At 40.0% G+C, this 24,805-nt stretch overlaps 1 protein-coding gene across 1 annotated transcript in view; it reads left to right on the top strand.

Annotated features, from left to right (window-relative positions):
* The first annotated feature begins 98 nt into the window (after positions 1-98).
* COL22A1 (collagen type XXII alpha 1 chain) overlaps positions 99-24,805 on the top strand; it is a 221,114-nt gene continuing 196,407 nt past the window's right edge. The window contains exon 1 of the mRNA XM_027684548.1: positions 99-242. The gene's annotated coding sequence lies outside the window, so the exon portion shown is untranslated. The remainder of the gene's footprint in view (positions 243-24,805) is intronic.

Genomic DNA, 24,805 nt, shown 5'->3' with positions numbered 1-24,805 from the left:
GGACACATGCACAAACGGACACACTCCTCCATCCCCGTCGTGTCACTGACATGTCCCTGTGAGTGCGTGTGTGAGCAGAGGGGCTTGGAGGAGTGTGTCCGTTTGTGCATGTGTCCGTGTCCGTGTGTCTGTCTCTGCGCTCCTGCCCCTCCCGCCCATCGCCACCGCAGTCCCCGCTGGGCGCACTTGGGCTCAGGAGCCGGGCACCAGGCACCACTTCGGGTGGTGCTGTGTTTGTGCAGGTAAGAGGACATTTTTGGATTTGCAAGCCTGGCACCCGAGGCACAGTGACTCTGAACACAACCTCTGCTGCATCCATTTTTCCCTTGCGCAGGGAGGAAACCTAAATTCAGAAGAATTTTTTTTTTAATTACGCAGACATGCAGGAACAGGATCTGTCTCTTACAAAGAGAATCCAGAAGGAACTGTGTTCCGTTATTCTTAATCTGCATTTGTTTATTTTTTTACGTAGTCAACAAAGTTTTCAGACCACAGAGTCTGCCAGGTGAGCCTGTCACCTGAATCAGGTTTGGTCAGCCCTTGAGTTGGGATTAGAGGATGCAGTTTGCCTTCACTGAAAGTGATTGGTTTTCCTAATCATTAATTAATACCTTGGGATTTTGAAGACTTAACACTTTCTTGTATTCTATTGGTGTGACACTGCAGTTTCTATCAGTATGTGGGAATACTGTGCTGTGTTAACAGGATTATGTTGTCTTCAGTCCACATTTATTACAAATGTGCTGTGCATCACTTTTTAGCTGTAGCCTCTGAGCCTTGCTCTAAACTGCCTAATTCAGCAGTTCCTTCGCTTCTGTGTTTTTACGTAGCTAGCGTTCTTAAAAGAGTGTACTGACTGTTTCACAGTTGACACTTCACAGCATTAGTATGCACATGGTGCTGTGCCTGTTTTCACATATTTTGATTAAAACCTTAAAATAACACAGCCCATCTGCGCAGTGTGGACATTAATGGAATCGTTCTCAGGAAGATGCACCTGCAAAATCTGTCTGTGTTGCTGTGTTCTTAATTACCAACCAGGATTACTCTAGGTGCATGCCTGAATTTCCTTTTTCTCTTCGATGATAGCATGTTTAGACATCTGATTTGGGGGAATTTGTATAGATACTAATTGATAAAATAGTAGGGGGGGGTTCTCAAATAGGTTAAACAGGTGATTCCACTTCAAAAGTTCCATGACTTATTTTTTCAAAGAGTGCATTTCAGTGGATTTTATTAAAGTTTCAATCCTACCAACTGTCATATTTTCCAGCAAGATGCTGCTATTCTGAACATACAAATAGTATGGTCTTTTTCCACATCTGGGATGGTGTTTTGAAGTAACTTCCAATGAGACATATCAAGTACCTGAAGATATATATTGAATTTTACATCAGTGAAGTGTTTATGGAATATTATTATGAAAGAGAGTCCTGAGAAAGTATCACGGATTCACTGTGTGTCTTCAGTAAATGCGTTATGTTGCTATTGCTTCTAAGAAGAAGCAATGTGCTGTTTTGGCATCCTTTCTGGTGAAACAGAGAAGTTAAGAGTCCAGTTCTGAGCTTAGGAATGGGCAGCCCACCAACTGACGAATGTCATCTGGTTTTGTGGAGAATTATTCCAAGTAACTTGCAGAAGGGCAGTCCTCAACATGTTGCAGAGCAAAAGGAAGAAAAAAGGTCTTCTGGTTTTTAAACCAGCAGATGATGGTGACTCTCTCTCTTAGGATCAGTTTGGGGCCAAATCTTTCTTTTTTTTATCAGAAAATAGTGTTATTGCCCACCTGAGTGATTGTCTCTCAAATTTGAGTGAGAACAGTGCCATGAATGAGTCTTTGGGTTGGAATAGCACTCTGATGGAGGACTCATTGCAGGGGAAGTATCAGTGTGACTCATGAATGTGACTCATGTTACAATGGTGGAAGCTCCCCAAAGGGGACCTAACAGAGGAAGAATTAGGTGGAAAGATTAATTTATTTTTTTGGTCTGTGGGAAGGTTTTTCTGAGCTCAGAGACCCAGACAATATGTGGGTGAGCATGTCTGTAGCACCTATACATATGCGTAAGTATTTTCTTACTTCTGCTGGCATTTCATATAGTTTTAAAGCAAACATCTTTGCTACATGCCAGAGCTAGCTTTTGATTCTGGAGATTATGATACTGTGAATAATAGGGAAAAAAGAACACTTTCGTTTCCAGCATGTGATAACTTTCTTGCTAAAATACATTTCTGAGATTTGCTCCGTAATTATCTTGGCTTCAAAGGATATTTCAATTTGTCATACTGTAACCCTTTCTTCTAAAACATGTTTTGATTAATCACTGCTAGGTGATCACAATTCCTCCTCTTTAAAAGCCATTCTTAAATTCTTCCCTTTTCTCATAATGAGGAGCAAAACCCCTAAGAAAAAGCCTGCATTACATCAACATCTTATCTGTACCACCATGCCTGAATGTTATGGGTGATACTGGGTTATTTCAGCTGTTCAGGCAATGCCAAATTCCCCTATTATTCTTACATGAACTTTAATTATGGATTGTCTCCCATGACACTGAAATACCTCCTTCCAGGCTTTCCAACTCTGTATTCCATAGCGGGGAAATGTGGCAGTGCATTTCTGTCTTTAAGACTGGCTCTTTAGAGAAGACACATTCCTGCAGGTCTTTCCATGGCCAAATGAGTCTAAAGACAGGAATGTTGGGTCTTTATTGGGTCCTGCTCACTTTGTACTATGCACTACCAACTATTACAAACATGTTTTGGAGTTCGAGATCCCAAGTTTGGGGAATGAGGAAAGGGGGAGACAGCATCTACAGAAATCAATGAGCTGTAACTGAGGAACTAGGAACATTTATTCAAATTCTCGTAGCAAATGTAGGTGGAACAGGAAAAGAGGAGAAAAATGGACATATTGGAAACTAGTCATATTTGGACACCAGCTCATTCTGTTAATTTCCTCCATCAAATACTTCTTTTTAGTTGCTTTTTTCCAAGTGGCTTGTTCCAGTTGCTGCTGGAGGTTTAGTGATCCCCTTCAATGGAAATCACATCAGGCTTCTGAAGCTGGTGTGAGCAGAGCTCAGCTGAGATGACTGTCCCAGCTCCCCTAGTAGAGCCAAGCAGAGGCGTGTATTTTGCAGAAAGAAACTTCTCCTGTTGTGCTCTTGGGAGACTTACAGGTCTTAAGTCTTGAAGTGATCTACTCAAGATACACTCAGACTTGCTTTCCCCTTTGCAAGCAAGTATGAAGTCTCATGAGGTAATATAATATTTATTTTAGTTTTTAATTTAAATTTTTATTTTTTTTTAATCCTGCTAGATTTGAGGTTTTTCAGTAGAGAGGAGTTCTTGGTCCTAATGATCTTGATTTATAAACATCATTAAGGGTCAGTAGATTACAGGTGAAGTTAAGGATTTTTCCCTTAACATTGCAACTTAAAACCCCACTGAACTGTAGTCAGGGACCATGGAGGATGTTATTCTAACAGCCCTTGTCAAGTCACTGAGTCTGTGCACAGTCAGTTCTTCCAGCTCTGAATAAGAGATAATATTAGAAGCAAGTTTTACATGAATTGTAACCTTAAGTTCTTAAAAAAAATAAACGAATTAGAAGGTTTATATTTGTTCCAAGCATTCTTACTTCTTACTAATTGAATAATATATTCTCTAACAGTTGGCAACATTTCTAGAATTTGAGTTGCAAAGAGAAAATAGCTGGATTTGATTTTTTGGGAAGTATAGAATCAGAGACTAATGGAAATGTTTAGGCTGGAAAAGACCCTTAGCATCATCGAGTCCAACTGTTAACCCAACACTGCAGGTCCATCACTATACCACGTCCCTAGGTGCCACATCTATATATTTTAAGTACTTCCAGGGATAGTGACTCCACTGCTTCCCTGGGCAGCCTGTTCCAACACTTGACAACTATTTCAGTGAAGAAATTCTTCAAAATCTCCAACGTAAACTTGAGGTGCAACTTGAGGCCATTTCCTCGTCTTATCACTTGTCTTCTGGGAGAAGAACCAACATCCACCTCGCTACAACCTCCTTACAGGTCTTCTATTCAGAGATAATAAGGCAACACCAAGAGCCCTACAAACCCTTGTTTTCCATCTCAGGACTTTTCTTTTATATGATCTCCTTTGTCCTTGCTGGTTCAGGTTGTCAGAGGGGTTGTGATCAGCAATTACAAAAACCCATGCTGGCAATCACAGCAAAGGAGCTTGACTGGGGGTGAGGGGTGGGAGGAGTGTGCACTGATTTCTTCTCCCCACTTTACTCCTGATGTCCAGCTCCACTAACCAAGTTGAAAAGTTGTATCATGTGAATATGAGCCACAAAGCAGGATCAATCATTCGGCTTGAGGGAAAAGTTACTCATTCATTTCTAGTTTGAATCTGAGAGTGGGAGTGGGCTGATAATATTTATTTTTCAGCATCATTAAAGGTCAATTGAATAGCTCATACTTCACCTAGCAAAGAAAAGTTATGCACATACCATTTTGCTTTGAGAAAACTGTTTCAGGGTTGGCAGTAGGTGGGTAGACGATGGGTATTTCACCTGCCAGGGACTTGTGTTATAGCTTAGAGATTTAATCTGGAGCAGAGCAAAAAAATCTCTATAATAACCAGTATTGATATACAAGAACTATGTTGCTTAGTGGAAAATTAATTTCACACCACAGGTGATGCAAGTAATGAGGTAACTTTTTTCCCCTCGTGCTGCTAGAAGAAACCTAAAAATAAAAAATTTCCTTGGGAGGTTGAAGCAAACTGACTTGGATTCTTTATTACATTGAGGTTTTTATGGTGAATACCTTTGTGTACAGTGACAAGAGTCTGAGAGTTCTGTAAGTGTTTTAACTTTAAAAGGCTTCTTGCTGTAAAACAGTATGAATACTCTCTAAAAACTTCTAATTTCTTTCTGAGTATGGAGGAAATTTAGCAATAAAGAGTGGGCAGGTGCCCGTGAGCCCTGACACTTGCTTGCAAACTCTTGTGCTACAGAAATAGTGAAGCAGCCTGTCCTGGGAGCCCCCTGAAGAGTCACAAATCCCACAGCAGGGTGTGTGGGGCTGCAGAGCTGGCCAAAACGTGCCAAACCTGGATCTGATCTGATTACATGTCACAAAGCTTCTTCGAGCTGTGTTAGCCTTGGCAATTCATTAGGAATGAATGAAACTGAATTATGGGTCATATTTTGCAAGTGCTGTCAGTCCTGATTATGCAGTTGTCTAGATTTCCTTTGCTCAGGGAGTACTGTTATCGCAGAGCTCATCTGCTATGCAGTAGATGTAAGCTATCCTTCTCCAGCTCATCAGAATCTATTTACTTTGCATTGATTCGGTTCCTTAGAAATTAATCTTTGATTCTTTGCAGAACAGAAGGATCCCTTGAGTTAGGTTTAAGCAACTTGATTTGATTATTGTTATGTCCTGAATATTGATTCTTAAGTGATTTTAATAAGAGATGTCAAAACTGCCATATTTCACTTCACATTTGAGGGCAAGTTTAAACCATTGACAGGTTTTAATATTTTTGGACTTGTGACCTTTGATCTAAGCTTAGCCAACACTTGGTTGTGGTTTGACTGCTTATTACGCAAGTGCAATTTTTTCAATGCTGTTTGCTTAACCATGTTGAATTACGTGCCTATTGGCAGCATACAGGTATTTCTTTCCAGAGAAACCAGGTTTATATTGATTGTCATAAGGGGAATCATTCTGCATATTGATTGCAAAGATTTTCTTTGAGCAGCAAAGTTTAGATCTGGAGGTACCAGAGGGATTCTTGTTGGCTCCATGCTTAGTTTAAAACTAATTACCACTTGTACAACAGAACTTCTGTAATTCCAATTCCATGAGCAGATAAAGGCTACAAATAATGTGTGTTGACTGTCTTGATTATCACTGCAGTTCTTAGAAATGAAACAAAATCTGGTACCTGTTTCAAAGAACTTCTTGTACTGCGCATCCCTGCAACCCTTTATCCATTTCAGTGGTAGGACTGTATTTCTCCACAGTAAGTTAAATACCCTAATGAATTTACTACATGGGAGTGGAATGGAACACATGGCTTTCAGTCCACTGTAGTACTTGATCAGAGAATGTTGCTCAGTGCTGATCAAAATATACCAGAAAATCAGTAACAAACCCCATTGACCAGGTCTAGACAGGGTGGTCAGGCACAGTGGCTATAACTCCTGACTGGGAAATTAATTAAGCACTGTCCAAAAGGCAACCAAGGCACAGCTCTTTTATAGCACCTGGAAATCATCTGGTCCTGTGAGAGCACTGACAAAGCTCACATCTGCCTCGTTTCTCAGATCTGCAGCGTCACATCCTGGGCAGCTCTGCCTGAACACAGGAGCTGGTGGTGTAGCTCCGCAAGGGCCAATGATTTCATGTTCCTGCAGCAAGAAGAAAAAAACCTCATTCCTTTTATAAAGTACAGTGCTTTAACATAGATAATAAATCTATTCAGCTGTCCTGGGAGGATGTGGCAGGACTGAACTGCTCATTCCTGATAGAAGGGTTGACAATCTTTGTTCAAGTCTGACATTTCATAAGCCACCTTGGGTTGTTTCAAGGCAATTTCCCGTGTCCTGCTTTGCTGTTTAATTATGGTATCACCTCTAGAGTGTTTCTGAGAGTGGTTTTTATGTTTTCTGGAAGCTTTTCTTGATTATACGGATAAGTATTTTTATGATTGATTCCTGAAATTAAAACAGTTTACAATTGGGCTTATTTTATCTTCTTTCTTTGCCATCCCTTGGGTTTATCACTGAGTATATTTTCTGTTCTTTTTTTCACTCAAGCTACTTGTATATTTCTGACTAGTTTTGTCTTCTCCTTTTAAATTGCCTGTTTTACCTTTATTTATTTTTATTGCTATCTTCAACCAATTTTTTTCCTTTTCAGTAGATATTTCTACTGCCATATTTTCTTCCCCTAGCATCCTTTTCACTTCCCTTAGCAGCTGTTCCCTGACTATGGACCATGAACCCAGGCAGCCTGTAGCAGTTATGAGTGGGCTATAAAATTAAGTTGCTAATTTTAGATGTGGCGACACAGGGAAGTCAAAGAACTGTTGCTTTCCTTCAGCAGTTTGTGAGCTAAGACTGATAACAGCATGTAGGAAAACAGATAAAGCACCAAGTATCCTTATACCTTCTACTGGTATGATAAACAACTTAAAACTATTTACTCTTACTTCAGTTTCTCCTATTTTTTGTTTCTATGGTTCTGCTTGCTGTCTCTCTCTCTCAGAGAGTATTTTTGAAGGCAGTAACCTTTAAGGTAGGTCCTGTCCAGCCAAGAAAGCCAAGAAGTGCCCACTGAGTTTTGGGGGATCTATCCGCTAACTGGAGGAATTGCTGGCAGTTTTTTAGGTCTTTAGGATTCAGAAGAAAAAAAAAGGAAGTAAAAAAGAACAATACAAGGAAAAAACCCACTAGAAATAAGCAGGAATATTTCTATGTTAACCAGTGTCGCTTCTTCTGTTGGGTCTATGCCTTTGTACTTTTCTTCATTAATGACTTGCAGATGCTCAATTCCCTTAAATAATTGCAATGGCCCATGGCATGGATGAACATGACACAGGGGAAATGGCTGTGCCACTGGTTTGTGTGGCATTTAACCTCTCTTGGGTCTGTTTGCCTCAAGAAGAGAGTCTGAGTGTGTGTGTCTGGAGATGGGCCTTTACTGCACAAGATGTCATGATGGCTCACCTCACCTCATTTTGGATATCTGTTGCAGATTCTCCTGCTCAGACACCCCTTACCTTTAGAGATGATGAAAGAAAAGAGGTTTTTCAGGGTACTTCATCTGACCTGTTTGAAATATATTACTCTCTAGGAGTATCTGTTCTTCTCTATGGATTATAGAGGGCTGACAGGTGGTTTACTCAGACATGGACAAGTGCACTGTAAATCTCTGTATTTGGTCAGATGAAACCTCACAATTTCAATAAGGCTCAGCAGAGTTAACAGGCAGGACTGATTCCCCAAGCCAGGCTGGAGTGACCCCGGCTGTTGACCAAATATCAATGGCATCTCTCTGTCAATAAATTAGCACTGCTGAAAAGTTTTGTATTGATTAAAACAGGCAGTTTAGATGAGCGGGAGGGTCTGGAATAGCTGTAGATGGGTGATATGACTGTTTTATCTCAAGTATCAGATTTAGGATCTTTCAGGAGATACATGATGTGACAGTGATGTCATGTAGTTTAGTGTGTAATCATGTAAAGGTGATACAGGAAGCATTAGGCTGTTGGACTGTACATTATCTTAAGAAAGCTCTTCTCTCTTTTGTCCAAGGTCTTTGTAGGAGGAGGGATTACATTACTAGCCTTTGTGTTGATTTAGTGCAACTTTAAGACAATCCTGACATGAAGGCAGTGATGCTCCTGCATTGGAACCAAAATAAGTCCTGGAACATGACACAATTTTCTGTGAAATTGACCCTTGTAAATGTTCATTTCACTAATTCCTGTTATAAATAGGATAAAGTTTATTAGTTCTGATTTGTCATTAGGAAGCTCCACAGAGCATGGATTTTTTCTATTGTCAGTCTCACACTGTGCAAAAATTGGTCGTTATATACTGAATGTCTCAATTAAAAATTGGCCTTCATCTATGGAGTCTCTCAATGAAATAGCAGTATTATGAATACTCCTGATCCATGCTTAGGTGGGAGGATCTGTGCCAGTGTTCATACAGCTTTTCTGCCTCATTACCAGCTCTTCTTGTTTAGCTAACTTGTTTGCCTGATCAGATGATAACTGCTAATCCCTTCTCTGTTCTGTGACACTATGCTGTAATGGATGGCAGCAAAGTTGATAGGAGTCTTTTTCTCCTTCAATACCCTCTGTAAGAATGGGAAATCTGAGGAGACTATTAGCCCCTTTGAATCTTTAGTGGCTGTGTACTCATGGGATTTGTGAAATCCTGTCTATTAGATGGAAACTCTTTTGACAGGAGGATCTTGTCTGGTAAAAAGGACACTCTTTGCTCCTGTCCCAGCTGAGATAATGTGGGACAGGAGGGCTTTCCTTTTGGTGCAAGACTTGGACTCCTGAATTGAGCTTAATTTTGGCTCTGTCACAGTAACCTTATGCTAAACAAATCATAGAATCAAAGAATGGTTTGAGTTGGTAGGGACCTTAAAGTTCATCTGGTCCAACCCCCCTGCTGTGAGCAGGGGCATGTTCACTGGGCCAGGTGTCTCAACCTGGCCCCTTTCAACCTGTTCTTGTACACTTTCAGGGATGGGGTATCCACAGATACTTCATCCCAAATCCTTCCAAGACCATGTCCCTGTTGGAAAAACTGGTATTTTGAAGACAAGGTGACAGGGAAGAGACTGGTTACAACCCTTTCCTCAATCCTCTAGGACCCGTTTCTAATTCAGTTCATAACAGAGACTCGCTGGGAGATATATGCAGATGGAAGACTTGGGTCATGGTGGCATCTCAAAGATTGAATGAAGAAACATTTAAGTTTAGGACTTTTAAAGGCTCATTCAGGATGGAGACACTTGGTGGAGCCACCATGGGTACACTGCCTGACTTTGAATTGTTCCCCTGCCAAAATTCCCCAACATGCTCTAACAGGGACTCTCCCTGAAACAAGTTCTGAGGTGAGGATACACACAAGTTGTGTTTCAGGGGACTTAAGCACCCTAAAAGAAGATTTGGGAAATGGATTTGTCTGACCCACCCCTATCTATGTCACCATCTTCCTGCACATTTTATTCATTGCCTAACTCTCCTTTCTTCCTGAGAAACTCCATCGTGTATTTTCTCGCATTGCTTGGGAGCTGAGACGATGCCAAGAGCAGTATCCAGACTCCTGAGCAGGAGACAAGTGACCAGGAGGGTCTTGTAGGTTTTGCACCAGGTCCCCGTTGTCCTGCAGAGTTTTAAAGAGTGTCAGTTATCAGCAGTTCATGGAATTGCTGATGTTTCTAGTATGTTGCCTGCTCCCAAGAATAGAGTCTTCTTCCCATGTATTTGAATGATAATTGGGCTAATAATCATCTAAACCACCTAATTCACATCGAAGCAGCACTGTCCTTAGGTCCTAGTACTTGTGAAATATTCTATTTTGCAGGAAATGGTTCTTTTTAGCTTATGATTTATCACAAAAGACTAGCTTGTGGCCTTTTTGGAGAAGTCAAACTGAACCACAAAACATCTTATGAATTTCATCCACGTGGGTACAAAAATCACAAAAAGTGAAAAGGATGGGAATTAAAAGCTAAAATTTGCAAAAGGAGGTTGTAAAGTATTAGATACCAGGGGCAAATTTTCAAAAGTTTCTGCTATCATTTTCCAGGAGAAAGGAGAAATATGATACTCATTTCTTATTAAATGAAAAAAAATATATTCGATTGACACCTGAAAGAGAATAAACACTTTAATCTTCTATCAATGATACCACTAAAGGGAAAGTTATAAGATGAAATACTGAAAATACTGCTTCCTTTGGTGACCATGTATAAAAACATGGCAGGCACGTCTGTTTCAGTGCCTGCTCCTATGCTGCAGGATCTCAAATCAGAAATTTTAATGAGAAAAGTTGTTGGTGAAGGTCAGTAGATTTTCTGGATGGGTGAGTAGTCAGGGATTACTCAGGGATTACTTTATATTCAACTCTCTATACAATGCACAGACATCTCTTTCTCCAGGGTCCTTCATTATATCACCTGAGTTTGGAGAAAGGCCTCTCATTTTGTTTACACTGATGCTTTCTCAGACAATGAAAAATCAGTTTTTTTGATTTGTTTTAAACAATGTCTGAACAATGGGAACTAGAGGTAGAAAAATTAAAGCAATCCTTCTCACAGGCTTAATACTTTTTGGGAATAAATCCATGAAGCCTAAGAAGGGCTCTACCACTAGCAATAGTTATCTGTGATTTAAGGTTTCAACGGTGTGTTTGGTGTTATGCAGACTTAAGTGGAAAATGACTCTCAATTTATTGATGCTTCTACCATGTTGTCTTCATTTAGGGAAAGATTTTGTCATTCCAATAAAAAATTATGGAGTACTTTAATGTGCTCAGAGGTGTGCTGAGACACCAGTGGGATTGTCTGAACATTGATCTTTTTGTGAACTGTGTTACTAAATCAGCAGAACCAGCAAAGACTGAATCAGATAACTCAGGGTGTGGTATTTAAAAAAACAATTGACTGTGTTGGCTTCCACTGATGTTACGAGTTCAGAAGGGATACTTGAACTGTTAAAAATGCATAACTTTTAAAATGCATAAATTTTTTAATGCTTTCAATAGTTGTCAAGATGTGTATGTTTAAAATTATGACTTAAATGTTTCTTTAAAAGTTGTATATGATGATATAAAAAATAATGCCCTCAGACTGCTCTCTGCAGCAAGGCAGGTGAGTTGGAACATTTCTGGCAACATCCTTGATAGGCAATTTCAACAGGGAATACTTGAAGTCACAGACTAGAAACCACTGGCCTCTGAGTGCCAGGCAGCAATCTGAACTAAATGGGTGTCTGCAAATCCCAGTGCATTCCCCAGTGCACAAGTGCTGACACTTGGACCAGGACAGGCACTGGTGTATCTGTCAGCAGACGAAGGGGTGTTAAGCAGTGCCAGTTGTGTTGTCCTGGGCCAGGCTGGAGGCAAGGGCAGCAATCACACGAGGAACCACAACAGGGGTAGCCCTTCTTTACCATCCTTCTCTTCTGCATTTGTGGTGGCTCTGAGGCTACTTTGGTCCCTGGGAGGGGTAGAGAAGTTCCCAAGTTCTGCCCACATCCTGCCCGTCCCTGCCTGTTTACTTGCAGGGCTGTAGCCTGCAGGAAAGGCATTCCTAAAGGCATTCCTCTGCTGCAGGACAGAGCTCAGGAGTAAGGTAGGTCTTAACATGGCTGAGAGCCACATGGTGGGAAAAAATACTTTTCTGTCGTCTCATTCTTTTCCTAAAGTGAGAAGTGGGATAATATAATCCACTCTTAGATGAAATCTCTGAATTTCCCCTAGAAATGTTCCCTTTGCTGTGAGATTCACACTATGCAAAAGCAATGCTCCTATTTATAACTTGTGGCTGAAGAGAAGTCTCTCATTAAGTAGAATCATCTTAGAGTAACTGTTGAATGGATTTCAGTGCTTTGGTAACATTTATTTTAAGGGCTTGTCCTCTGCAGAAAGGTGGGTCAGCCTCAGCATCAGGGTCCATGTGGCTTTATTCATACTTTGCACTTACGAATTTCCCCACTCGAGTGTGGGTTTGTTGGTGTTGGTTTTGTTTTCATTGTTTCTCTTTGATTTACAATAATAGAGTTGCAGCTGCACATCAGGATGGAACCAGGCTCTGAGATATGAGAGATTTGCTGTGACAAAAAATAATTGGTTCCTGCAATTTGGAATCTGATAAAACTGAAGTCTGTTAAGGATGAATACTTAGCCTGCACTTGCAAGATCTTTTCAATAACTCATGTTCCTTTGAAGTCACTTCATTGTCCTGACTTTCCTGGTTTTGAATTTTTGCCAGTGAAACTGAGTCCTCCTGGTGTAATTCATACGCAGGAGTCATAAAGCTGACACTCTTGCACATTGGTATGTGGGGAAGAAATCTTTTTTTTTGCCTCTAGGATGTTATTAGGAACAAGATGACAACTTGTGAATATTTTCCAGGTATCATAATGCTTTAATATACTGGAATGTTGAATAACATCAGTGATAACATCACAGCAATGTGTGACAGAAGAATGAGTGTTTGTTACCCTGAATCACAGCTTTTTGTTCCAGTTTAAGATGGACATCAAAAGTCTTAATACTGAAACTTGTATCATAGCTTTTAATATTGTTTTGTATCTTCTAATGCTTTCAACCTTACAAGGACTTTACCTATGAAGACACAAAACCAGGGAAAATACTGATCTCATGGCTATCCAGTGGCATTTATGTGGATAGAACTGAACGCTTTACAAAAGTAATAGACTGGCTTTTCTAAATAGCATCCCAAAGGAAATCTTTTAGAAGAAATCTAGCAGTGTGCTATGAAGGATTTATTTGTGCATTTTGTTTTGTTTTCCATGGTGAACTCTTCATAAATAGTGAAGTAACAGGCACAGTAGACAAGCTGCTTCATGAGAATAAATGAATCAATACATCAAACTAATGTGGTGGTGTGGAAAAGCAAGAAGGGCCTATTGCCAGTGAGAAGAGACTTTGTGGGGGGGAGGGTGGGGGAGGATATAGTTTGCAATTTACTCTAACAAACATTTTTCCACAGACTTCAGAAGTGAAAGTTTGGTTTCAAGACTGAAGACGTGCATTATGCTCTCAATCTTTTCTCTGCTTTGTACACCTCTGAGGGAAATAAAATTCTGCCTTCTCAAAGGGGAGACCAAATGTGAAGAGATAGTGTTATTCTCTCTCAGACTTGAGATTCAAAGCTATAATTCATGGAGAAGGGAGCACCAGAGAGAAGAGTTAAGCCCACACCAGTCTTCTGCTTGGGTGGGGTGGTTGATTCCAATACAGGAAACCATCAGTACTGTCATCTGTCTCACAGAGACATTTCAAGGGCAGGGAAAACTCCTTTCAAACAGATAAATGTCAAACACGGTCATTGAACTGTATGATAGCAGTCATATAGAGAAGACTGTGCCATGGAAAGGCATAGTTTACGTAAGATGAATCAAGTACAGTGGGTCCCAAAGCTTTCATACCCCATGTAGTGTTCAAGTTTCATAGTTTTAAAACACTTGCTAGTAAGTAAATGTAGCAAGAGCAGAATTCTCACACTGCAAATCATAGAATAACAGAATGGTTTGGGTTGGAAAGGATCTTAAAAATCATCCAGTTCCAATCCCCCTGTCATGGGGGCAGGGACACCTTTCACTAGACCAGGTTGCTCCAAGCCCCATCCAGCCTGGCCTTGGACACTTCCAAGGATGGGGCAGCCACAACTGCTCTGGGCAGCCTGTTCCAGTGCCTCTCCACTACCCTTACAGTATATAATTTGTTCCTAATATCTAATCTAAATCGGCCCTCCTTCATCCCCCTTGTCGTATCACTGCATGCCTTTGTAAAAATATATTTCTCCAGATCTCACGAGTTAGGATTCTAAAAGGTTCTTTCTTTTCCCATCCACTTTATAGGGTTCTGGGACTTACATCAGTTATTGCTCTAATTCTCCTCGGATGTCTGATTTGCCTGAGAGATGTAAGAGTTTGTGCCGACATGGCATTTCAGTGAAATGAAAGCCACAGTTCAGCAGCTTAGATTTAAGCCTGATGAATTTTGGAGAGAAAATTCCTTCCCTGAATTTGAGGGTCACCCCAGCAACTCACATGCCATGCATGCCAAGTGGAATCTGGAGGGTGGAAGCTGAATGGGAAGCAGGGTTGCATCGAAAAACTTGGAAGCTGGATACATAAATAATGGCTGAAAAACTTATTTTCTTAAGCAGATTTAAAAATGTTTCCCAGTAAAAATACAGTGAATGCAGTCGCTATAGCTACCAGCAGTGATTTGTGGAGAACTTCTTGAGGTACTTGCTGTTTAGTTGTAAAAAAATACAGAGTTTTCCTTAGTTTGAGGATTCAGCATCACCTTGTATTTAGATTCTCTCCATTCAAGCAGTCGCTGCTAAGCAGAGGCTGTGTTTATCGTTTCTGGACAGAGCAGAAAGTGGGAAGATTCTTGAAAAATTTTGGGGTTTTTTTTGCTTTATTGTGTAAGTGAAACATTATCGATGTAGCTGAACTAGTGTATTATTCATTTTCTTATTTATTTGTCTGTTCAGGATTATTTTAGGCTAAAAAATAGCTAATTGCGTTGTGGGCTTTCATGTTCACCTTAGTAAGGAAAAAAATCAAATTCTTCCATGACTAACCACCATCCTAGCAACTTCTTCTGGGCCCTAGAAGTCAGGGAAAGGCTTCAGATTAAAACATGACACTGCAAACATAAGATGAATGCATTAATTCCAGAAATCAAGTATATCAGGTGATGGTAACTGAGCACTCAAACAACTTAGTAGTTGTAGTGCAGGAATGTTCTGTCTCATAAATCAAGACTGATAGTTCTCTATAGCAAGAAAAGTACTGCAACTTTGAACAAGATATAGATGAGATACTGGGATTGTTTAAAATAATTTTGGATTATTTTGGCCAGGAGGTCAGACTGCTTGCTGCCATCTCTTTCAACTGTAATAATCTATAAATAAATGTCGTTCTCTGAATACACCAACATGAATATGTCAACCTTTCAAACATTAAATTAGGTCTTACACATATCCATGGAAAACAAGTTATAACACCTGTTTAATCTCATAAAGATCAGGCTGTCAGTCTTGCTAACAGAGATAAAACAGTAAAACAAGCATAATCCCATAATATGTTGGGGTTTTTATTTTTTTTTTTTTTTAATTTGGCAACAGATAGATTCCATCAGTTATTCTTCAGAGAACCACTGTGTTTGAAATATTTGCTTATCTGTATATGATCTCAATTCATGTGCATCTCTACCTGTGTTCGTGTACTAGTACTTAGGCATTTTCCTTGGCACCAAAAGGAAAGGAAAGCTAAGCACCTGCTGAGTGGGGCAGGAGATCTAGTGCCAAAACAGATGTAGAAAGGCCAAGGTACTCAGTGCCTTTTTGTGCTCTTTATTTTCCTGGTGAGGGCTGTCTTCAGGCCTCCAGGTTCCTGAGCCTGTCTGCAGAATCGGTGAGAACAAAGCATTACTCACTGGCATTTGGGATAGCTGAAGATCAGGGCTGGCTTCATCCAGTGTTGTTTATGGATATAGAAAACTCAGAGTGAGGTTTAACCCTTTAGGCAATCCAGGATTCCATGAATGCCCCATAGTTTTGGTTGCCATGTCCATTATAATTCACCCAGAAACTGGACTCAACTCTGCACAGGATGTTCTTAAGCTCTCTTTGTGGAAACTAGAGTAAAAGTTCAAAAAGACATTGCTTTTTCTATTTGCAGTTTGGTTCTTCTACCCAAACCTGTTTTTCTAAGACAGTTTCATCACTAAAAAAGGGGGATCTGTCTAGAAATCTAAATGCACTTCTTCTGTTCCCCTTTAGACTAAGACTTTGTACTCAAGTCTTTTCACCCTCCGCCTCTGAACTTGATAAAGTTTGCTGTAATTACCTCTACTATCTATTAGCTGTTGCTGCTTTTGACTGATTTTCTTATGTCACCTTGACCAGTCAGACACCTGTTGAAATATCGGTATCTGTCGAAATACCAATAACTAAATCTTTGCTCTTTGTTCAAGCTCCTTTTATTGTGTCTGGGGAAAATAAACACTTCTTGTGAGTTGTTCATTTGTTTTACTTTTCCTCATGAGAAAAAGACAAAATCAATCTGAGTATAGATTTTTTCTTTCTTTTTTTTTTTCTCTATGAACCGGAAAGGAGCTCAAGTATAAACCCACATACAATGTTAGTTAGACACCTACAACCTGAAGTTAAATGAGATAGCTCTGCTATGTCTTAAGACTAGTGTAAGACTATCTGAAATTAAGCTTGAAAGTCCAGAAAGGAACAGATGTGATTTGTATTAAGTTCTAGACCTACTGTCTAAGGAGGTACTTCTTTTCTATTTCTACATTTTTTCCATGTCGTTTCTCCTCCACCAAAGTTTCCAATTTTGCTTCTGTTATTATTTTCCTGGTAACTACTCTATGTTCTTATCTATTTGAAAATATCCTCCCTTCAACTATCAAAAAAAATCTTTGATATCTACTATTACCTACCCAATAGCTATCTCTTCTTTTAAGGTACAAATTCATATGAAGAGATCAGGAAACGGAATTAAGTAAATTTTTAATTTTCAGTGGTTTTTTGAGACAGCTTGAGGCATTTCTTCCTACAGTTAGTTATGAAAATTTGACATATGAAAAAACAAGAATGTTACAAAGACCTGAGTGTGATGCTATTCCATTCACGTGATCCATATACTCCTTTTTTTTTTCATGGCCCACTCCCTTTCTGCTTTCTCTTTTCCTGCTGCTATTTCTGACACTTGTGGGAAGAAGTAAAAGGAAAGAAGCAGAATGGAGGGGGTGGAAAGGGGTGAGAATTGAAATGGTTCAAAACTCTTCCAACCAACATCAGGATTACTGACCTGACACTGTCCCAGCCCTTGCCTAAAGCACAGAGAGGCAGACCTAACTGTTGTGCAGGGGTAGCTGGTAGTGACATTTCTTATCAGCTCCTAAGTGACAGCCCTCTTGCCTCTGTCAGTTGTGTGGTGTGAGAACTGTGGATGGGCTGTAGAGCACCAGTTTTTGTATCTTATTCTTTCTATGTGAGTGGCAGTGGTAAAGAGAGATATTTCTGTTAGAAAATAGGGGTAGTTTACATGCTACATTTTTTCCTGTTTAATTTAAAGCTTTCAGACCCTTACTTGCTTTACTTCTGTTCAGTGTCTTCTTCATCATCTTGCGTCTTCATAGAATCATAAAGTGGTTTGAGTTGGAAGTGATTACTTAGTTCCAACCCCCCTGCCATGGGCAGGGACACCTTCCAGTAGACCAGGTTGCTCAAAGCCCTGTCCAACCTGGCCTTGAACACTTCTGGGAACAGGACACCCACAGCTTCTCTGGGCAACCTGCTCCCATGCCTCATCATCCTCATCGTAAAGAATGTCCTTTGTCTTTCTTGTATTTTAAAAGAGAAATGACCATTCTTGTTCTCAGTGGACAAGAGCATGGAGGTATTCACCTTGGGTGGATTTCAGGCAGAGGGTACTAAGTGGAAGTGCTGGGTAAAGAGGGAAAAGTTCAGAAAAGGGCAAGGCTGAAGATGTAACTCTGCTCTCTCTACCTCCACAAGTAACAACAGATACCCCTTATTTTCATGGCCTTTATTCAGCTATCCTTTACTTTTGCTGGTGTGTTGTCCACAGTAGAGTTCTGGGCTTCCTTAAAAAGACTAAGACCATGGAAATTAGGCCAAGGAAAGGATTTGCAGTATTAAATCTCTTAAACAAATGCACTTGTTTTTGAACAAAGTTTCATGACATTAGATGTCCGTCAACTTTTTGGAACATGTGGAGGAGAAATTCACCCACATGGTGCAAGTAGGAGGCATTGCTGTTCCTGTATTTGGGAAATTTTCTGTCATCTGGATAGTTCAGCAGAAGTGTTGGCAAGTGGTAGGTGAGTGTGTGGTACATTTTCAATTAGCATGGCCCTGTTAATAACCCTGAGAGTGACAGACAATTGGTATGAGCTCATTTTTGAACAAGGAATCCAAAGCAATTCTTCTTTGCCCCAGTAAGAGTTCTGGGAAATGCGTTCACCAGGCTCTTCTTTGTTAGAAAGTATGTCACCTATTTTCCAAACAGATTTAGGCTGTTACCCCATCCCAACTCTTCGCTCCAGCTCTGCTAGCTAACTATATAAAGCCATGACATATGGGTCTTTTTACTGACATAATCCTCTACTGTACTGAAAAAGAAAATATTATATTTCATTCCAAGAGCTGGAAGAACTTCCATGAGGATATAAAAAGCAGGAAATTGGCCCTGTAAGAGTAGAGCACTCTCATATTGAATAGCCTCCAGGGGCTCAATGTTAAAAGCTTCTTCCTAATAGCTAATGTAGGTTGGAACTGCTCTGCCTCTGCTTGAGAGGAAATGGGATTTGTAGGACTTTGCCCATACAGGTTATAGGGCTTAGGCCAAAGGACATGTTCTGTGACTATGTAATAAATCCACATGCTTCACATATATGGCACTAAGGACACTCCAAACATGTATTACTGAGGAAAAATCTCAGGATTTTCCATTCCACAGCAAACTGTTTCTATAATTTGAACTATTGGCTTCCCTTGTGGACGTCATTTTGGTCTTTGTCTTGCCTAAGTCACTCCTCATTAACCTGGACACCCTGCAGCCAGAAGTGGCAGTTAATTTAAATTAAGTATGAACTGGGCTCCTCTCCCTATGAAGGTCTGTAAATAGTGTTGCCTATTACCTCAAATAGCCAGCGTGCCTTGTATTACCAGCAGGTGATGGGTTTTCCATTTCTAGGACACATGTATGCTGCAAACCCTGCTTCAGTGGCAACATGAGAGACATTTCAGCATTGGGCTAAGTGTAAAAGAAGTAGAGAAAAAAAATCACGAAATTTTCTAACTTGGCCAGGGTGCAATAGTCATTATTTAGACAGGTGAGCTGTGTACCTGCTACTTGGTCATGTAGTTTGGAGTTAGTAAATCCAACTGCATTCAAAAATTATTATGTATCTAATAATATTATTGTTTTAATATCCACAAGATTCAAATATATTTGCATCCAAAGGAATGAGCTATTGCACAGGCATAATATGTACTAGCATGTTTTGTAATAGAATTGCAATGTATATGACTTAAACTATATACTTGAGAAGTTTTTGGAGGTAGAAGAAGATAGTCTAAATAAGATTATGACAAGTTAACTGACCTCTGTGTATCCTGTTCTATTCCTAACTCCCTGGTCCATGCTAAGCAGATTCGGGCTAGTGCTTTGCAAAGGAAAGTAAGTAAAAAATATGGGAAAAAATTGATTCAAACAAAATGCAGCACTGAGAGGCTACTTTGTTATAAAAAAAATGCATCTAAAAGTATTGAACTACTGCTTCAGTTTCAAGTTCAAGATACTCTTCCTACTGTTACCAGTGAGTAGATAAACATGGGGAGAGAAGCTGTAAGTACAAGCACTACAAGTGCTGGTGCCTGATTCTTGGACAAACCCTACTTTCAGGTATTGTTTTTCCAAATCAGACATGCAAAGCTTCCTCTTAACAGCTCTCCTAATCCCTTAGACCTCACATATGCTCTGACATTTCCTGTGAGTCTTTTCTTAGATAACTATTTCAGTCAGGTTAACCAAGTGCTTGAGGAACAGTGTTTTCTACAGAACTAAAGTTTGAGATGTAGAACTTCTGTTCAAATTCCAACTCCTTATCAGCTGAAGTGAGAAGGGGTTACCACTTGGCTGGTCTATGAACATGTGCTTATATGGTGCAGTTCTTACAGACTAATCAATGATACCAAAGCCAAAGAGAGATTCTGTCGTACAGATCATACAGATTTTTATTGCAGGTTAATTTTGGGGTTTCTTAGCTAATCGGTAGAAAGATTCCTAAGCTTTACATGCTGCAAGAGTACAATTTAAATCTGGAGTGACTTCCTCTGGATAAAACACTGAAAAGTTATACTTGGGGATATTGCATCAAGGTTTTAGTCTGCAGACACTATGTGGCTGCAGCAGGCGAAAATACATTGCAAAGCCCTCTTCTGGCAGTGAGGACATTTTAGAGTTGTCATTTCGCAGGCAACCAGTAAGAACTTGCTTTAAAGTGTCTGTGGTAAATGCATCTGTGAGGGTCAGTTTGTGGAATGCATGATCCAAGCATAGGTTAAGGAGTCAAGAGTGGCTGAATTCTAATTCTGACCTTCTCTCAGGATTCCTTGTGGATGCACATGCAGCACCACAGAGGTTAAAAGAACATTTCTCTGGCTGCAAAGTGGAACACACACAAATTAGGAAATGCCTGTGTTGAGTTAATCCTTGGAGTATGTTTTATGGCCCTCTAGGATGCTTAGTTATACTCTTTTTTATGATATTTTTTCCTATTTGATTCATGTTTTGTTCCATCTCCTGGATAGGCATCTGTCACTTGGGGAACAGCTATTTATTGTTTTTCCCTTCCTAATTTGTCAGTATGGACTTTATTTCTTGCACAATTAAACTTATTTCCAATTGCAGCAATATTAATCATTCATGGGCCCAGGTAGTTCTAGCACTGAGAACCTCAGGGCAGTAATAGAGTTCAGCTAAGGGAAACAAATCGATGGGTTTGAATGGTCTGCTGATCTTTCCCACCACACTATTTCATCTCTCATAAAGCTGACAGATTGCTTTGACTCACATTCATGTCAACCATCTCACTGCATCTGATCAGTTTTTTAGGGATTGGGACAGAAATTGCTCTTGAGACGTGATGTAGCCCAGAGAAGCTGTGGATGCACCATTCCTGGAAATGTTTAAGGCAAGGCTGGATGGGACTCTGAGCAATCTGGTCTAGTGGAAGGTGTCCCTGCCCATGACAGGGGTGTTGGAACAAGATGATTGTGAAGGTCCCTTCCAACCCAAACAACTCTAAGATTCTATCTTTGCAAAAGAGAAGAAATGTTCCATCCTCTGCACCAACACTTAGAGCAGATGTTGGAGAGTTGTTTACCAGCAGTTGTCTCTATCCAGCATACTGTGGAACTGATGACAGTCTCCTCCTTGATTTCAGCAGAATTTGGATCAGTTTTAGTTGAACAAAGTACCTCTGGAATAACTCTGGTGTTAGCAGAGAATTTTCTGCTCTATTATTCACATGGATTTTTAAACAATGTCCACTGAAATCAGTGTCCCTCTTTTCATTAACTACAGTTGGCTTTGGATCAGGCCTGGGAAGATGCACATCTTCCAGAAATGCCATAGGGTGATTTCTTTAAAAATCATTGAACAAAGATATACGAGCGCATGGGATGATCAGCAGGGAAGAAAGTCCCATCTCTATTTTATACGGTTGGCTTCCTGCTCATATCAGCAATAATTTAGATAATTAAATTGCTTAGTTCAGTAGTTGGAAGAGGCACAATCAACAAGCTGACTCTACTAAGATGTCAGATGTATTAGTGTGCTGGGTTTTATATTTGTTTTTCTTTTTTGTGTGTGTGTGAAAAGCTGTATAATTGGACACTGTCTTTTTCACCCCCGGCTAACCTCTTCTTCAGAGGAGCATACCAAAGACATTTAAAATCACATTATGGATGCCAGCATAGTTACAACATTTATATCGCATATGGTGATGTTCAGTGGCAGCAGACGAATGGATGAAATCAAGCACAATAATAGAATCAGCCCCCCTTGAGTTTAACAGTAAGACGAACAGTTCAGTGGTATAATTTAGTAAAAGGCAAGTAAGAGCTCAGATATTTTAATGAGGGAACTAAAGTCCATAACTGGGCATGCTTTTAACATTCTACTTTGATTCACTGGTCTTTGTACTGTCACTGTAGGGTCTTTGAACTTTTGCTCGCATAAGGCAGAAACAGTTTTATTAAATCACGCTCCTGAAATGCTCGTCTTACTATGACTCCAGTTTTATTTTGTTTTGTTTTATTAATATTTGTGGCTGAATCACTCCTCTGAAGGATGAAAGAGATCACACAAAGTGTTCTGTTTTTTACCATCTTTAACTCACGTGGATTTTGCTGTTGGTGGCATCTCTCAAACCAGGACAGAAGAGTCTCTGGAGAGTCTGAGATGGGGTATATCTAGTGTTTGTGCTTCAATTTTGTCTCCTAGAAGTGCTGTGGAGTTTTCTTCTCTGACACATTCTTTGTGTCTGCTCTTCTTTTCCTTTTATTTTTTCATGATGCCACTTGTAAACAAACAGTTTTGCTTCTCCCATTCCACACAAGTTTTTCCTCCTTGTTCTCTGAATTGCAATGATGAGATGAGAAGACCCAGCTGTATTTTGGCTCTTTTTTTTTATGCTGCTTTTTTCACTACATTCCCCAAAGATTGTTTACTTATTGTTCAAAACTAGAGACCTTACCATACATTCTAACTGACCTAAAGCTCTATACTAACCCCTCCAAAAAGCCATACTAAAGATGAAAGTTATATAGAGCTTGTGTCTATCTTCTGCATATTGTTTGTTCAGCTGTGAGATGGTATGAATAGCTGAGTGCTGCACTTGTATTTTAAGTGTAGAGAGCTCACTTTAACATTTACCAGCACGCTTCTCATCCTGGATGCCATTCCCACATCATGTTTGCATGTAGCCAGAATTATTCACCTCTTTTTTTCCCATTAAACTATTAAAAACAGAGCCTCAGACACAGAGTCCACAGTTTGGTAAACTCAGACATGATGGGATTTGTCAGTTCTTTTTGCAATGTCACTTAATACATCCGAATGTGTCACAAGGGAATCACAAAGTGATGTTTGTGAAATAAAAAGAAAATGGGATGTATTTTTAAATGATGAACATTGACTTATTCTTCTTTTAGGAAAATTATTCCCACATGATAGGCTGATCTAAAAATAATAGTAATAAAAAAAATCCATGTTGGCCATTTGGTAATAGGGTCAACTAAATAGAATTTCTTATTCTTGGACCACTCTGAAGCCTAAATTGTCCCACTTTTGGCTTCTTTTTGACCATTTTTCCTGGAAAGGGAAATAAATGGTGATCAGCTGCTATAATATCAAACTGGGCTCAGGGACAGACTGAGATGGGAAAGAAACCAGTGTGGAAAACCCATCACCAAAAATATCTTATTTTCAGACTTTCTTCTAATGCCCCTGAAAGCTTCCTTGCCATGATATGAGTCCTGTTGATGTGAATGGGGCAATTTTCTCTCACTGACCCACCTGTACATAAAGTTGTTGCAAGTTAAGAGACTAGGTTCAATTCTCAGTGCTACAAAACTGGATAAAATTATGTATTTTGGCCTGAATGCAAGAATAATATTGAACCACAAATGCACATTAAAGCCACCACAGGTTATGATTATAGGTTTTAAGCAGATGATATGATTTGATTTGTGGCGCTTTTTTTGCCACTATTTTTAGAATAAATGGCTGTTCTGAGACCCCTTTCAGCATTCATAACACAGCAATGAGTCCTTGAAGTGCTTTGGCAGAGAGTGGGGAGGACTGACGCCTTAGAGACACAGCTCTCAGCCCTGGTTATGTGGGCAGTCCTTCTGCTGGGTTAGAAGTCACACATGTACCAAGCAAGCAACATTCACCAAGCTGCATCTGTTGCTTCCAGAACCAGCGTTGGTCAATCCCAACGCCGCTCTGCTGACTGACACCAGCTGGTGCTCTGCTCCTTTTACTCTGGCCTCGTGTGGGTTAGCAGCTGGCCAAGACTGTTTTTAAGAATGTATTTATAAAACTTCAGAGCTGTGCAAGCCCAGACACAGAGAAAGGACGTTTTGAGCTCTTGGTGCTGGAAGTGCAGGACGTCGCTCGGCAGATCTGGTTTCCCAGCTCCTGCTGCTGCCACTGACCTGCTGTCCCATCACCAGTGCCCAAAAACAATGCTTCCTAAAAAATCCAGGGAAGCAAAAACTTTGGGCTGAAGGTTTCCATAGATATTTTAAGCAAAATAAGCCTGTCCTGATCCCTCTGCAGGCGGCTGCCTGGTCGGTATTTCAATAATGCACTTATTTAGAAGGAAATTCTAACTACCGTAGGGCACAGTGGTATTTTCATGCCTTTTTTACCCTGCAGCTTTTTCCAGCTGGCTCAAACCTGAGCACCTTGCTGTCTGGTAGGGACATCGTCTGGCTGAGGTGTAAACTACAGCACCTGCTCATGTCCTTTGGATTTAGGGTTGGTACATGAATAAATACAAGGGTTTTTTTTAATTCTTTCTTGAATTTATGTTCCACTGCTGGCAGATACTTCCAAGTCTTATTTGCAGAGTGAAAGGTTTATTATATGTATTGCTTTTCTCTTTGTCTGCATGTGATATGAACTTTTGAAAACAAAAGAGCCTATAGTTTTCTGTGGGAATAAGAATTTATAGCTACATCTCCACAACTTCATAATATTTTTCCCTTTTTAATTTCCTAAACCAGCACAACATGCACTTTATTCCTGAGTTATGTGGTTGAGATAGGCCCAACATTTGACTGATCAAGACTGGTTTTGAACAAATGCTGACACCACCATTCTTTTTGTCTATGATTCCCTATGGCTTTGAAAAGAAATATCCTAGAATGCATAATCGGCCCTGCAGC

The sequence above is a fragment of the Neopelma chrysocephalum genome, unplaced genomic scaffold (genome assembly GCF_003984885.1).
Source record: "Neopelma chrysocephalum unplaced genomic scaffold, ASM398488v2 Primary Assembly neopelma1_66, whole genome shotgun sequence".
NCBI classification, from domain to species: Eukaryota; Metazoa; Chordata; class Aves; order Passeriformes; family Pipridae; genus Neopelma; species Neopelma chrysocephalum.
Note: the sequence above shows the minus strand (reverse complement) of the source record. Positions and strands in the feature narration are given on the sequence as shown.